The sequence below is a fragment of the Eretmochelys imbricata genome, chromosome 2 (genome assembly GCF_965152235.1).
Source record: "Eretmochelys imbricata isolate rEreImb1 chromosome 2, rEreImb1.hap1, whole genome shotgun sequence".
Taxonomy (NCBI): Eukaryota; Metazoa; Chordata; order Testudines; family Cheloniidae; genus Eretmochelys; species Eretmochelys imbricata.
Genome location: NC_135573.1, coordinates 247,773,906 through 247,780,499, shown reverse-complemented (window position 1 = coordinate 247,780,499; position 6,594 = coordinate 247,773,906).

Below are 6,594 nucleotides of genomic sequence, written 5' to 3'. Positions count from 1 at the left end.
GTACACAGGAGAAATTGTGTAATGGGGTATTTTACTTATTTATTTTATTTATTTCTGTATTCTTTGCATATTTTTCTTCTAATTTCATGCACACCGTCCTCGCCATCAGTCATAGTTTCCTTGCTGATCCTCTACTTTATTGCATGTTCATAATAGGCTACTCAGACTAAGCTTTAAAACTCTGTCGAAACTTGTTATATAAAATACAGTAATTAATTTACATCATAATGTACTAATGAGAACAGATTTACACAGAGATTCTGATGTACAGAACCCTCACCTCTAATTCCCGTACAACACGGGTTCAGTTGCCCAGCAATTGTCCAGTTTAACTGAGCTCAGAACGTAGGAGGTTTTTTTTTTTTCCGGTTGTATAGGTCACACTATAACTATATCAGCACGTTACAGTGAAATATGGACAGATAGCTAAAGACAGGTAGTGTTAAGAAGAACACACTAAGTATCAGTAGTGAGAAGAGTAGGGGTGCACAGGCAGCTGATAGATGTGAAAGGAATATGCAATAAGAACAATTTGGGAACCTCAGCAATAGAGCCTATCACAGTACCCTCTTTTAAAGTGTCTGCCTGCAGCCCTGTCCCTGGGCTTAATCCTCAATCAGTCCAACAGGGCCTATCATAGTACCCTGGTTATTGCCTCTCCTGGGCTAGCTTTCAAAGTGTCCCTTAGCCCCTCCTGGGCTCACTCAAGTATTCTTCCCTGCTCTGATATGGAGCAGTGCCCCCATGGCTTCCTCCCTGGAGACTCTTCATCTGGTGCCCCAGCTCTCCAGCTGTGACACTGTTTATAGGTCAACCCCCTTCTGGGGAGGTAACAAAGTTCAACAATTACTGACCCTCTTCTGGGTTTTCAGCCCCCTCTCTGGGCCACTCTCTTTCTCAGGGTATTAACTCCTCTGACTGTGGCTGTGGCAAGGGAGGGGGAACCCGGCCCACGCACTACTCTGGGTCCCAACCCAGGGACTCTATAAGTATCAGCTGCCTGCTGCTTCCCTTTAACTATTTGCTACTTCATTTCCCAGAGCCACTTCCCTTCTTAGCCCCAGTGCCTTCCTTGCAGTCTGGCTCCAGCCAGCACCGATCAGTCCAGTGCTGCAGCCAGCCAGGAACACTGTCCTTGATCCCCTGACTCCAGTCAGCAACTGCACAAGTCCATGGGGCCAGATCTAATGCATCTGAGGGTGCTGAGGGACTTGGCTGATGTGATTGCAGACCCATTGGCCATTATCTTTGAAAACTCATGGCGATCGGGGGAGGTCCCGGATGATTGGAAAAAGGTAAATATAGTGCCCATCTTTAAAAAAGGGAAGAAGGAGAATCCAGGGAACTACAGACCAGTCATCCTCACCTCAGTCCCTGGAAAAATCATGGAGCGGATCCTCAAGGAATCCATTTTGCAGCACTTGGAGGAGAGGAAGGTGATCAGGAACAGTCAAGATGGATTCACCAAGGGCAAGTTATGCCTGACCAACCTGATTGCCTTCTATGATGAGATAACTGTCTCTGTGGATATGGGGAAAGTGGTGGACATGATATATCTTGACTTAAGCAAAGCTTTTGATATAGTCTCCCACAGTATTCTTGCCAGCAAGTTAAAAAAGTATGGATTGGATGAATGGACTATATGGTGGATAGAAAGCTGGCTAGATTGTCAGGCTCAAAAGTGCCAGTATCAAGTGGAGAGCCCCAGGGGTCTGTTCTGGGGCTGGTTTTGTTCAACATCTTCATTAATGATCTGGATGGATTGCACCTCAGCAAGTTTGTGGATGACATTAAGCTGGGGGGAGAAATAGATACACTGGAGTGTAGTGATAGGGTCCAGAGTGACCTAGACAAATTGGAGGATTGGGATAAAAGAAATCTGATGAGGTTCAACAAGGACAAGTGCAGAGTCCTGCACTTAGGATGGAAGAATCCTATGCACTGCTACAGGCTGGGGACCGACTGGCTAAGCAGCAGTTCTGCAGAAAAGGACCTGGGGATTACAGTGGATGAGAAGCTGGATATGAGTCAACAGTGTTCCCTTATTGCCAAGAAAACTAACGGCATATTGGGCAGCATTAGTAGGAGCACTGCCAGCAGATCGAGGGAAGTGATTATTCCCTTCTATTTGGCACTGATGAGGCCACATCTGGAGTACTGCATCCAGTTTTGGACTCCCCACTACAGAAAGGATATGGACAAACTGGAGAAAGTCCAGTGGAGGGCAACAAAAATGATTAGGGGGCTGGGGCACATGACTTATGAGGAGAGGCTGAGGGAACTGGGTTTATTTAGTCTGCAGAAGACAAGAGTGAGGGGGGATTTGATAGCAACCTTCAACTATCTGAAGGGTGGTTGCAAAGAGGATGGAGCAATGGTCTCAAGTTGCAGTGCGGGAGGTCTAGGTTGGATATTAGGAAACACTATTTCACGAGGAGGGTGGTGAAGCACTGGAATGGGTTATCAAGGGAAGTGGTGGAATCTCCATCCTTAGAGGTTTTTAAGGCTCAGCTTGACAAAGCTCTGGCTGGGATGATTTAGTTGGGGTTGGTCCTGCTCTGAGGAGGGGGTTGGACTAGATGACCTCCTGAGTTCTCTTCCAACCCTAATCTATGATTCTAACTGCTCTGTTCAGCAGCTCCTTTTTATGTGAGCCTGCTGGTCTCTGGCTGCTTCCCTGCAACCTCTCTAGGCATCTTGGAGTATTCACCTCTACTGCCCTTTCCTGGGTGGAGTGTGGTAAGACTGCAAGGCCTTTAACCAGGCCTCTGGGCCTGGTACACCCCGTTACAATACCTTGTAGTGAGACACAGAACACTGAAGGTTCTAGATGTCAAATTTTCTGATACCACAAGAAATCCAGACCAAATAGCTTTTAGCCCAAATTAGAAGCTGTACGTTAGTGTGCCTCAACTTGTTGTTCAGAATAATGTCTCTTTTTCTGTTATAAACTCTGAAGGATGTGAAATCAAAGGCACAAGAAGGAAAAAGAATAGACAGATATAAGCATGTAACCAGTGTATAACTTTGAAATATTAAAAGAAATTGCCTAAAAAAGAAGAAGTTCTAATGGATAGTAGAGGTTAATAGAGAAATATAATGAATAAAATAAAGATCTGATAAGAAAAGAAATAGAAATTTGTTCTACACAGATGCTATTTGCTGGATATCAACAGAAGCAGCAGAGAAACTGAGAGCAGAAATCTGAGAGCCCATTTGGTAAGTGTCCAATAGAAAAAAGGGGGTTGCCCCCTCCAACAAACCCTGAAAACAAAGTGCAAAACTGAAGTCACCACATGTGACCAGTCAGAGTTGACAGAACCCACAAAAAAGAAGTTGTATAATCCAGAAGCGGAACAGGACACTTAGACCAGCATCATAGACAGCACTTGCCTCTCAGCCAGAGTTACCAGGATTAAGAAGTGGTGAAACTCCATTACAGAGACTCTTTGTGTTCCTTTCTTCTTTAATATGAGTAACTGAAAAGTTATCTTGTTGAGTCTATACTCTTTTCTGCTGGGACCTCAAAGAACCATATTTTGGAATTTTAACTAAGTAACACTGTCTGCATGTTTCTTCTTTGTAAGTTCAAGTAAATTGACCTAAGAAAGACAAATAGTAACTTTAAACAGTTGCTTCTGATGTTTTAAAATAGGTCTTATCAAGCCAAACTCTAGAAATAGTGGAGATTACATTTATAAGTGCCTTCAGACAAAGTACATCATCACTTGTTGGATGAATGCTTACAGGGTGATAAATGTATTAGAAATACTAAAGTATCAATAGCTGATTTTATAAATAAATGGTAATAAGAAATCTTTGTGATTTGTATGGTTCTATGGTATAACTGCTTGACCTCAATGCTGTTTATGTCAACTGCTTGCAAGACAGTATGTTGTATTCAGTACCGTCCTAGAACCTCTGATATTGGAACTCAATCTATACAAGTATTGATTATACATGGAAGTGGTTCTTGATAAAGTTGTTGCTTGGTTAAGAATAACTAAGTGTCCTGATTTGAAAAGTACTGTCCAAGGTAAAAGTAGAACCGAGAAGAACCTAGTATTAAAATTAATGAGCTAATGCACCCTGGATTCAATGCAAAGGGGTTATCTTAATTAAATTCTATCAGTGTCTATACTTTGTGCCATTGCCAAATCTAATTTGTTTGATTTCAGCTTTAAAATCTAACTGGCAGCTTTGCAAATTCATAAATTGCCCACCATACTTGCTTACAATTTTCTAAATGTATTTGCACTGATAAATCTCCATGTGACTACTCAGTGGTGCATAGTTGCTCTAGGAGTTTGAAAATAAAAATTAAAAAGTAAAGTTATAAATCAATTAAAAGTTTGTATAACAAATTCATGTCTGCATGCAGAGACACTGTAAGGCTGTCATAAGCGTAGAACCAAGAACCTTCAGCAGTAAAATGCACAAATGCCTACCTTCTTTTTCTAATTCCATGCAAAGCATAAGGCCTTCACCACTGCCTTTCATCTTTGCTTGTCTCTTGCTGCAGTCTTAACTTCATGCCATGTAATTCTGATAGCTTTCAATTCAGTTTCCATTGTACCTTTCCATGCTATCTTTGGTCTAGCTTGTCGCCTCTTGCCCTGGAGGTTCCAGTCCGATGCCCGTCTTGTTATGTTATTCAGGTCTTTCCTCCACATGTGTCCTAGCCATCTCCATTTTTGTTCCATGATTTCCTGTCCTATCTGTTTCTGTTTCATCCTTTCCCAGAGTTTTTTGTTTGTGATTTTTTTTGACCATCTGATATTGAGGATTTGTCTCAGTCCTCAGCTGCTGAGGCAGCTGTTTATGAAAAACTGGAGATTAGATAGCAAAGTCTTAATAAGTCTCCATGTTTCAGTTTTCAGACTGACTTTACAATGGTGTTAAAAATTCAAAGTTTAGTTTGGAGGAAAATATTTCTGTTTCTTCAGATCAGCTTTAGAGTTACAAAGGCATGTCTGGCTTTTACTATTCTGGTTTTAAAGTCTTCATTGGTTCCACCTGTTGTCTTTACAGTGCTGCCAAGATATGTGACATATCAGACCTCTTTCATGTCATTCCCAGAAAGTGTTATTGGTGTTTCCTGTTGTGTGTTTATTCTCATGGTTTTAGTTTTCTCGTTATTGATTTTCAGCCCTACTAATTGTGCATAGGCCTGGAGATCATTTGTTTTGGCTTGTATGTCTCTATGGATATGGAAGAGCAAGTTGTTCTGTGGTCTTTCTCATTACCCAATCCACTACCAGTAAAAATATCATGGGTGACATAAGAATACTTTTTGATTGCCAACAAATCCCAACGGGGCCAAATTCTCTTCTTAGTTATATTAGTTCAACTGCACTGCAATCAGCACATTTTATAAACTTTTTCAAGCCTATAAAATAGCATAACCGGCTCTTAAAATCTCAGGCTACACAGCGTTTTGCCCATTCCTATCAAAGTTGTCATCTTTGATCTTTCAAAAGGCAATGGGAATGGGGTAACATAAGGGGATGAGGTTGAATAGTTGATTACTTTCTGAAATTACTTTCCAGCAACATTAACTATGGGCCAAATCCTGCTTCAACTGTTCAAGATTTTAAGGGATGCAATTAACTCCCTCTCACATATAAATCTGCTCTGCACCAGGCGGAATGAAAATAGACGAAGAGGCATGGAAGAGACTTTTTCAGTTGGCAGGAAGTTTCCCCTCACAAGCATCTAGCCCCAAACAGCCCAACTCCCACCCCCCACCCCCACTCATCAGGATCTACTTCTGCTCTCCTTTCATAAAGTAGCCTAGCAGATCTTCCTGCCTCTTATGACAGGACTTAATTTTTCTGTATTTGCGGCTCTACTAAAAAGGAAAATTGATGTAAAGGGCACTGCATTTTGAGGCTTGAACCCTTTAAGGGTTTTCGCCTATGTACGTATACCGTATTTCAGACACACCATGTTTTTCAGGTAAACCTTATTTAAATTAATATGAGCAACTGATTTTACTCCTGCATGACATACATATGCATATGTAATTTATTATTCCAATGGTGATAAATAACATGAGCAGATCACTAATTTAGGGCCTATCCTGCAATACCTAATTCATATGAGCACTGTAGTCCTTGAGTTAGGACTAATCCCATGGCTAAGGGCTTCCAGGATTAGGCCCTTAATTTTCTGATGGACAATCAAAGTTCCTTGTTATGACAGCCAATCATACATTCACTAGGTTTCCTTTTAACTGTAACCGGTGTTAATTAGCAGCATAGCAGGTGACCTCCTGCTGCAGTTCCACGTTCTGGCAGTCCAGCTATGCATGAGGAGCAGACAAGATGTTTCTGCAGTGGAAGGCAGCTCAGTTACAGCGGCAAGTCTGCTGCAGACCATTATGCAGCCATGTGACCAGGCTTGGTCAAATGATCCTACCAGAAACAGTAAGTGCAAAAGAGATTAACCATTTTCTTTTTACCTTTTCTTTGCAGTGAACATGCTCTATTTCCACAGTCTCCCACTGCCAACAAATGGCATTGTCAATCAAGCTAAGCACTGTGTATCTTAAATGAGGAGAGAAAAATAATGTTTTGGGGATCATTGTAATTA